Raw genomic sequence first — 11005 nt, forward strand, 5'->3', positions numbered from 1 at the left:
AGTTTGGCAAGCATGGACAGCCAATCCCCATTTTTTTAATGCTTGGAAGCCTTGAATAGCCAGCTGGCTCATTATAAATAGAACTATGGGAACAATCTAAATATCCCATACAACCATTGAAAAAAGCCTGGTTTGTCAGCAGTTGGACTGCAAATGCAAAAGTGAGTAATCATCCAAGGCAGTTGATAGGCAATCTTGCATTTTTAAGCCAGGGGTTCTCTTTAGGTTTTTGTCTTACATTTACCCAAATAATCTTACGGATTGATGAAGCCTTAAGGTTTTTTGGGTTTCATTCAATTCAAACATTTATTAAATGTTATCAAATGCTTATTGCATGAAAGACATTGTTCTAGATATTGGAGTTACAAAGGAAAAAATGCCTGCTCTCCAGGAGCTTACATTTTATTAGGGGGACACAATACATACAGAGGTTAATTATAAACAGGACAAAGAATGCAAATAACTACTAGAAGGGGTGAGGGTGGAGGGATCAGAAAAGAGCTCATGTAGGAACTGAGCTGAAGGAACTCTATATCTTCTTTTGGAGGCTGGAGGTTTACCTCAGAGAATGACATCACAGCTTCATCTGGAGGGCAATGGGTTCTGAATTTAGGATATCATTCTAGAGGACAATATTCATTTAGGTCAGGTGTTCCAAGAACTTATAGCTTTGGCCAAATGTTGGAAGCCTTCAGTAAGTGTGAAGTTTGGTGAATCACTCAATGTACATATAAGGGGGTTGAACACACACAAGCACATATATGTATGTGTGTATACACATATGTATGTTTACACAAACACAAACATATATGTGTATATACACACATGTCCACACATACACAAACACATATTTTTCTGGTGACATTCTTTTTTTTTGCCAGCACATTTATTTAACATATACTGTATTTTTGGTAAGTTCTAGATTCTGTCTTTGGCAAACCACTGGTAGGACACATTTTAATTCATCATTCAGATAACCATAGATTTAGAAATGGAATGGACTTGGGAGGACGTCTAGTTAAATCTCCTCATTCTACAGATGAGGAAATTGGAGCCCATTTAGGTGAAGTAACTTATCGAAAGTCACACAGATACTAGAGGTAGGATTTTAATTTTGACTTAAAATCACCATGCCATATTGCTGCTTGCTCCTGCCTTCAGCCTCTGTTCCATCATCCCCTCCCCAAATCTGTTTTTAAACTCAATGAGTTTTGTGAAAGGTAAATGTATATAGACAAGATGCTTTTCTACATATACAAGAGATAGTCTACAGGAAGCAGGAGGCAAATTTTTCCTGAGAAATTGGGAAGGGAAACCAACCCTCAGTCCTCTACACACATTGGTTTTTCAATGAGACATTATAATAATATGTGAGGCCTATGACAATAGTTCTTGGGCTAAAAGAAAGCAACTATAATTTCTGCTTGTGATCTTGCAGTCATTCTAGAATTGTAAAAGAGTAGAGTAAGCTTTGCTCATTAAAAAAGGGACACATTTCACAAATTTGCATTTGCTCCTTGTGCAGGCACTATGCTAATCTCTGCATCATTCCAATATATGCTGCTGAAGTGAGTATTAACTCTTACTCTTTATACAAGAAATTGAGCTCGTTTCACCTAATAAATCAGTTACAAGCTCCTTATCTAATTAATGCTACATGACCATGATTTGATTTTCATCAATTAAACAGGCATTTATTATGTGCCTGCTGTCTGCCAGGCACTATACAGAAGGTATAAATACATAGAATGGAATAATCCCTCTTTTCAAGGAGCTTAATTCTTATGGAAGAAATAATAAGTGTATATAAATATGTATGTGTATGTACACACATACATATACAATATATTTGTATGTGTATACATATTTGCATATATGTATATATTTACATGTACATTATAACAAGCATAAAGAGAATAAATATAAATACATACAAAATAGATAAATGCCAGTGAGTTAGGAATGAAGGACACAATAGAAAGGCTTTGTGTAGAAGGTAGCTCATGAGATGCATCTCAGAAGAAGAGAGGGGTTCTATAAGGCTGAAGGCAGTATATTCCAGGTATGGGATATAACCAGTGGAAAGGTATGGATGGAGATGGGAGATGGAGTAGCAGGTGTGAACAACAGAGAAAAGGATACTTTAGCTGGATTGTAGAGTATAGGGAAGGGGGAATAATGTGGAATTCTCATTCAGTTATTGATTTTTTCTTCCTACTTCTGTTTTCTTATGTGTAATATAATGATTCTATATACTGATAAAGCAAACAAAATGATACAAAAGACTCACAGGGTAGGTGACCTCACATTGAATTAGATTGGAGTTGATCTGACATCTGGCAGCTGAGTTTAATCCAGTAAACCCATTATTAGGATTTCATTAGCCAATAATTATTAAATAGGTCTGAGTCACCTCCCCCTTGCATTTGTTTTCTTCAACTCAATTAGCATTTTATGAAAATTTTCCTTTATTGCTGGTGTGAAATCATTTCCCCCCCATAAAGAAGTTAGTAAATCAGCAAAATTAACTCAAAACCATATAAAGGTATGAGACAATCATTCTGTGTCAGTGAAGATCTCTAAGAAGTTATGTATCAAGGACCAATAAACCAGCAGCCTCCATAAGAACATCATAGGAAGGGGTCTTGGAGATCAGATAGCCCACCTCCCCATCCTTTTACAGGGGGACAAAACTGACCAGGGAGGTTAAATAATGCTCAAGGTAACATAGTCCACAGGAAGAGGAGCTAGCACTCAAACTTGGGCTCCTTTACCCCAAATATAGGGCTTTGAGTTTAGTGCACTTTCTACTGTGCACAGTGGTGTCAGGGATTACTGCTTGTACAGAATAGGTTACTCTCAAAACAGCTAAAGGAATAAGTGGGCAATAGTCTCACCAAAATGAGACATATAATTCTAAGAAAATAAAACAAATGAGATGATTTTGAATTAAATCCACATATATTCAGTGTTGCTACATAGACGTTGTTGATGCATTGTGCTTATAAAAGACCAATGAGATATAGATGTTGGTGTGTGTATGTATGTATCTATATGCATGTGTGTGTATATATACATATGTATATCATAATAGTTCCAACCTGAGCTCATCCACTCACCTAAATCTAACCTTCTCTTTATTCTTTCTTTCTTTCTTTTTTTTTTGTGGGGCAATGAGGGTTAAGTGACTTGACCAGGGTCACACAGCTAGTAAGTGTCAAGTGTCTGAGTCCAGATTTGAACTGAGGTCCTCCTGAATCTAGGGCTGGTGCTTTATCCACTGTGCCACCTCGCTCCCCCCCCCCAACCTTCTCTAAACACTCCCTTTTCCTCTTCTTTTGAGGATATCACAATTTTCACAATGACTCAGGTTCATGACTTCATGGTCATCTTTGATTCTTCCTTCTTCTTTTTTTTTTTTTTTTGGTGAGGCAATTAGGGTTATGTGACTTGCCCTGGGTCACACAGCTAGCAAGTGTCAAGTGTCTGAGGCCGGATTTGAACTCAGGTCCTCCTGAATCCAGGGCCTATGCTTTATCCACTGTGTCACCTAGCTGCCCTTCTTCCTTCTTTTTCAACTCCTACATGCAATCAGTTGCAGAGTTTTGACCATTCTACATGATATATCTCTTATTGATTTTCTTATCTCCATACATGTGGGTATCCTGCTTCTTTTTATCTTTCATCTGGATACAGTCAGTCCTCAACTTTTGTGTGGGTAACATCCCTAGAAAACAGCATAAAAGTAGAAACTACATATGTTGATATGTTGAAGGCATGGGAAACAGGGATTTGGTCACTGAAAAAAATGAAAATGTGGCTTAGTTTATAGGTAAATGAGATGGTAGGATGAGTGCCCTCCCACCAGTTCTTCCCATGACCACCCCAAACTGTAATCTTTTGCTAGAGATTGCAGAAAACACACTTTTCTGCATATAATTCCTTATAACAAAACATTACTTCTGATAATATGTAATTTTCCTAAAATAGGACCCTGAAATAACCCATAAAATGCACAGGATAGGAGAGAAAAGACCTCAGATAGTATGGAGGGCAGGGCAAGCTAAGAAAAGGAAAGGGACAACTTGCCCTTTTTAATCTCCCTGTTCATCAGAGAACAGCTCCACCATGGTACTGATGAGTTATACCAATTGACATCAATGGAGATATTTCTTAAACTAGAATTCCCCACAGTGTTGAAATGACAGGTTCACATCAAACAGACAGACAAAACAAACAAAAACCCCGAACAAATAACATGTCAGAGTATGAAGTGTCCTAGGGTGAGAAGTATTGAGGTTTCTTTAATTATTGGGACACTGGTAAGGCACAATGTGAACAAGATTGAGAGAGGAAGATATATTGGCCTGGAAGAAAACTTCCTGTACTTACTGTCATGTAAGCAACTATAGGGAACTGTGGAACAGAGTCTCAACTCTTGGGGAATCTGGTAGTGAGGACTTGGCTGTTACTATTACCTCCTTCGGCTGTCCTGACAGAAGCAGCTTGGTAGAGACTTAAAAAGTCCATTATGTCTGATAAAAAAGCAATTTAATTCAATCCAGTTGTTTGTTAAATGCCTCATACTACATGCAAGGCACTGTACTTGTCTGGAGATCTAAAGATGAAAAATATTTTTAAAAAATTCATATGGTTTCTGCTCTCCAGTACAATGAAAAGAGGCAATGAGAGACACGTACAAATGAGTATTATCCACAGTAGAATGTGATAAGGCTGAAAGAGATTTCTCAAGAAAGTGCTTTCAGTGCAGGGGAATCAGGGAGGACTTCATGAAGATGACAACTGAGCGGGGATTTAAAGGAACAGAAAGATTTCAACAGGCTGAGAAAAGGTTTGGACATGGTAAATAGCCTACACAGATGCATGGCACCAGGAGATATGATTGGGAAACATCTAGAGATGTACTTTAAGAGAGCTAAAATCAAAATCAAAGGATCATATTCTCTAAGTAAAGTTAATGCTAATGGTTCTGTTTATGTGGATATAATTCCTATGAGCAACTAGGTCAGTTCATACTCCCTCTTTCCACACTCCTCCTACAATACCAGCTGGGCTAATGTATCTAAGGAAGCTGTGAGCTAGATCAGGGTCATTTTGGGATGACTTTGCCCCCAGGTACCCTTCTTCCCTTTGGACCTGTGCTTTTTGAATGACTCACTGAAATAACAGACGCTGACAAATATCTTGTTTCCCTCAGGAACAAGTCTTTTTATTGCTTCTCCATTCATGGGGTCTATGTGGGCAATCCTCTTCTTTTCCCAAGAAGAACACTGTTCTGGAAATCCTCTTCTCTCTTGCTAGAAGGCCAGACTTGGGAACCTTAACTTGAATTTATCTCTAAGGCAACCCCAAAGGCTGGTGCTGTCCAGGAAATCTTACTTTTCTGGTTAGAAGACTATATTCTAGAATCCCATTGCCTAGTAACTCAAAATCCAGACTCTTGAGTCCTAGCTATACTATCTTATTGGTGACAGTCTCAGTAATTGGAAACCAGTGAAGACTTCAGTCATGGGAGATTCATTAGAAGTTGACAAGTATCTCTCTTTTTTTTAATTAATAAAGTATTTTATTTTTCTCCCGGTACATGTAAAGATAGTTCTCAACTTTTGTTTATATAGGCTTTCCAATTTCAGATTTCTCCCTCCTCCCTCCCCCAGACAGCAGGCAATCTGATATAGGTTACATATATATATATATATATATATATATATATATATATATATATATATATATATATATATATATACATAATAACATTAATCCTATTTCTGCATTAGTCATGTTATAAGAGAAGAATCAGAGCAATGATGAAAAACCTCAAAATAGGAAAAACAACAGCACCAAAAACAAGAGAAATAGTATGGTTCATTCAGCATCTGTGCTCCAGTTCTTTTTTTACTTGGATTTGGAGATCTTCTTCTATCATGAGTTGCCTGGAACTCTTCTGTACCAGACAATTATCTCTTAACAAGGTGCCCATGCACATGTATATGTAATACTTCTTAGGATGCTGGTTAATTTCATTTTTGTTATAAAGTTTTCTAAAATCATTACACCACAAAATTCCATCTACCCTTAAGAATTTGTTTTGGCTCCACTACCATCTTATATACTTTCCCCCCCCATTCATCCATCCATCCATTCATCTATTAATGCTCTCAGAATCACTCCATTAAAAGAATACAAGCATCTATCAATATGAAATAGGCATTTATTAACAATAGAGAGAAGAGAACAATGTTCTCTTTTTTTGAATGCAAGAACCTTTTTTTTAAAAAAAATAAGGGCTCAATTGAAGAGGGTCTGAGCATGACCAACCAGTGTATCAACTTTCTTCTCTCTGCTTTCGTGGACATCCATCCCATCCCACCATTTCAATATCTTAATACTTCTTCCTGGTACTATTATGAGAGTCCTTATTGGTCTCTTTGAAGCTAGTCTCTCCCCTCTCCAATACATCCTCACACAACTGCCAAAGTGGGACTACTAAAACATAGGTCTGATTATGTCTGTCATCTATATGAAATTCCAGTAGCTCTCTATTGCCCCTAGGATAAAATACAAACTCCTCTTCTTGGCATTCAGAGCCTTTAAAATATGGCTCCAGTCTACTGCTTTTCAGACACTACCCTTACTCTCCCCTTCATGTGCTCTGAATTCCAGCCAAACTGGCCTTTTTTCTGTTCCTCACAAATTCTACTATATTTCCCATCTCCATATTTTCACATGCTGTCCCCCATCCCTGTAATGTATTCACCCAACTTTTAGAATTCCCAGGATCAGTAAAATCTCCTCTCTAGCTACCCCCTCATATATATAAAGCCGTTACTGATTCAATCAGCTCACAGTGACTCCCTTTACTCTGTTCCCATTGAAATTACCTTGTATTTATGTGGTATTCACTTTATATTTTGCATCTATTTAGACATATAAATGTTGTTTCTCCTGATAGATTGTAAATTCTTCTTAGGCTGGTTTTGTTCCAATTTTATCTTGAATCTGTGGCACCTAGCACACCTAGCCTTATCTGTAAAATGAGCTGGAAATGACAAACCACTCCAGTATCTTTGCCAAGAAAACCCCAAATGGACTCACAGAGAATCAGACGAAACTTAAATGACTCAACAACAACAAAAAATAGAGTTAGCAAAATTTATTTTGAAAATGAAATCATTTTTTCCCCATTAATAAATGCTTGCTCAGTGTAAAATGGATTTGCTATCTTATCCCTTCATGATTTCCTTCTAGTGATATAGATTAAAACTTATCCATTCCTTCCCATGATGTCTGAATTATGGTCATGTTATCACATAAGATTGCTCCAGGGGGATCTACCTAATGTGCTGAAGACCTTTTTTGCTTTCTCTTGACATTAAGCATAGTACTGTGCATGGTATAGTTCTCTGGAAGTTAACTTTGTCATCCCTTGCTCTTCCATGTGACCTGTCAAAAATTTCTTCCTGTCACACAATTCCTTGATATACTTTTCTACTGCTCTTTGGATTTCTGTGTTGGTTACATGTTGTAGCTAGCTCACATCTACTTTTTGCCTTGCCATTGCACCCTCTGTGGTAGCTATTTTTAGTTTTTAGTAGAGTCTTATTCTGTGTTGTTTTTGTTCAGTCATTTCGGTTTGTCTGACTCTTTGTGACCCTATTTCTGTTTTTCTTGGCAAAGATACTGGAGTGGTTTGCCATTACCTTCTCCAGCTCATTTTATAGATAAGGAAATTGAGGAAAACAGGGTTAACTTGTCCAACAAGTGTCTGAGGCCACGTTTGAACTTAGGAAGATGAGTCTTCCTGACTCCAGACCTGGCACTCTCCACTGAACCACCTAACTGCCCCACTTCCATATAGCCACACAAGAGGAATGCTAGTATGGAAAAGAAAATTCTTTGCTGTCCTGAAAAGTTTGGGTCCAATATAAAGCTTTGCCATTTGCTAAAGACAATCCAATCTGCCCTTTTCCTCCTATTCAACTCTGATACTCAACTTGATTTTTGTCTACTTAGAACAAGTCTTGCTGTCCCAGAGGAACACAATGAAAGACAATTAATTATAGCATGTCCAACCAAGTGCTTATTGAAATATTGGCAATAGACATTATTCATGCATTTGGTCTTTCCACTGCGGATAGACAGTCTAAACTCCTTTAATCACACACAAATTTCTTTCCAGTAGGATCTGCAGCTTTTTGGAGGGCTTGATGCACCACATTATCTGTAAAGAGCAGCATTTGGAGGACTTCATCATTCACAGGGAGTCTAACTTGGAATCTGTGCTGGAGATGCCCCATAACAGGGACAAATACCTTTGGTGAGCATACATACTACTGTTTTATGCCTTGCCTGGAGTTTATTATCAGTGTTACTAATTAGGGTTTAAAAAATATCTTCCAAAGCATATTGGATACCTTTGATATATGGCTAGGAGACACCATTTTACAAAAGATCATTTTGGAAACAGTTTTTCCCAATAATTAGTAATATATGGATACATACATACACACACACACACACACACACACACACACACACACACACACACATATATACCAAAACAGAATGATTGAGAAAACATGAGTTACCATTGATATATATGCCTAATCGCCTATCCATTCAATGAGAATCATCTACACACACACACACACACACACACACACACACACACATATTTTTGGTGGGGCAATGAGGATTAAGTGACTTGCCCAGGATCAGATAGCTAGTGGGTGTCAAGTGTCTGAGGCCAGATTTGAACTCAGGTCCTCCTGAATCCAGGGCCGGTGCTTTATCCACTATGCTACCTAGCTGTCCTCAGTACACAATAATTTCAATGGGATCTTATATTCTCTATATATTTCAGTTGATTATGAAATGGTAAAAATATGGTATGTTAAATATTAGGTACTATTTGTGTAAACCTGCTTGTTCCCTTCTAATACATGAAATGAGGATGGTCTTGGTTTGTGTATAGATGATTCTCATGAAGATGTTGAATGGATGGGAGATTAATCATATACATCAATAGTAATTCATGTTTTCTCAGTCATTCTGTTTTGGTATTTTTTTTTGTAGGGCAATGAAGGTTAAGTGATTTGCCCAGGGTCACATAGCTAGTGGGTGTGAAGTACCTGAAGCCAGATTCGAACTCAGGTCCTTCTGAATCCAGGGCCAGTGCTTTATCTACTGTGCCACCTAGCTGTCCATTCTGTTTTTTTTTTTTTAAGTGAGGCAATTGGGGTTAAGTGACTTTCCCAGGGTCACACAGCTAGTAAGTGTTAAGTGTCTGAGGCCGGATTTGAACTCAGGTCCTCCTGACTCCAGGGCCAGTGCTCTATCCACTGTGCCACCTAGTTGCTCCTGTCCATTCTGTTTTGGTATTAGCAAAGAAAAAGACACTACTGCAGTGCCTCATATTAGTATGGAAATGACCCTTGCTTCTTAAAGGTTATGCCAGCAGTCAGCTTATACTCTGGCAGGTTCTACCATGATGGAAAAGTTTTAGGTATGACTCCAGCTTGAAACAAATCTCTTTTCTGAAGACCCACCTAAATTAGTACAGAAAGCTACACCACTAGAAGGCTGTCCACCTGGTACTGATTTTTTGGGGGGGCTTTGACTACCCATAAAAAAAAATTTAAAATGGCCCTGAGTCCTGTCTATCCACTTCTACTTTTGCAGTGACAGAGGCAAAACTGTGGGAAAGGGGGAGAAGGGTGCTAAGAATCACTGTTTTTAGACTGTAAATAAACATTAATTTATTTTTTATCATAAAAGTATTTTATTATTTTCCAGTTACATGTAAAGATAGTTTTCAACATTTGTTTTTATAAGATTTTTAGTTCCAAATTTTTCTCCCTTCATCCCTTTCCTCCCCCCTCCCCAAGATAGAAAGAAATCTCATATAGGTTATATAATAAACATTAGTTTAACTACCTATTGGCACTACAAATATGAGATTTTTGTCTAATAATTAACCAGTGGCTCTATTGTAGTCCAAATTATATAAATCATGACATTCATGATATAAACAAAAGCAGCAGAAGAAAGGACATTGCAACTGAATAGGATGGCTTAAAGGTACTCCTGGAAAAGGTAAGAAAGGAGTAAGAAGATTTTTTTTACCCGAAGGCGATAAGAAATATTTCATGGGTTATTCAATCATAACACATTGCAGTACTGGTGATAAATATTTGCAAAAAGACTATTATGAATATAATTGATGCTTAAGTATCAACAGTAGTTGCTGAGGATTAAATGGTAGAGAAATTCTATAATGAACTTAACATTTGGTGACTTCAATGCAAAGGTAGCAAAAGGTAAGCATTCTTATCATGTATATGTATATGCATAGATATATCTACATACATGGACACATCTATATACATACACATTCATATACCTATGTATACACATATAAAAGTATGGTTTTGGGAATTGGATTGAGAGACTAAAGACATGAATTATATAGAAGACCTGAATTTCTACTTGATCATTTTCTTAAGGAAAAGAATTTGTAGGTGGCACACATAGTAAGCACCAAATAATATAAAAAAGAATAAAATTGATGATATTTTCACAGATATGAACATTTTTATTGATATTTATATCTTTGATTCAACTTAAGAGTTAAGATCTGAATTAGTAAAAGCCAAGAATAATAATGAGAAAAAGATATGCTGCATAATGAAAATACTTTAAGCAAATAATTGAAAGCTAAAAAAGTATAATGGTTAAAATAAATTACATTAACTCTAATCATAATAACTTTTATCTAGGAACTTAACTAATGTAAGTAAATTGCCATGAAAAGCAGACCAAAAGAGTCCTGAAATTTAATTACTTAATATCTTACTCATTAAATTGTAAAAGGCAACATTGGGTTAGATTATCAACTTGTTTGTAAAATTTTATGAAGAATGATTATGGATGAATATAAGCAACATTGTCTCATAAAGCAAAAGGAGCAGAGGGTAAAACAATT

The 11005-nt window shown here is 36.8% G+C and overlaps 1 non-coding gene across 1 annotated transcript; it reads right to left on the reverse strand.

Moving 5' to 3' along the window:
* Window positions 1–1480: 1480 nt before the first annotated feature.
* LOC122737734 lies at window positions 1481–1582 on the reverse strand. The gene has a single exon (XR_006354524.1). It is a non-coding gene; the product is annotated as a U6 spliceosomal RNA (small nuclear RNA).
* Between the last annotated feature and the right edge of the window lie 9423 nt (window positions 1583–11005).

This window comes from Dromiciops gliroides, chromosome 1, assembly GCF_019393635.1.
Source record: "Dromiciops gliroides isolate mDroGli1 chromosome 1, mDroGli1.pri, whole genome shotgun sequence".
In the NCBI taxonomy this organism is placed as follows: Eukaryota; Metazoa; Chordata; class Mammalia; order Microbiotheria; family Microbiotheriidae; genus Dromiciops; species Dromiciops gliroides.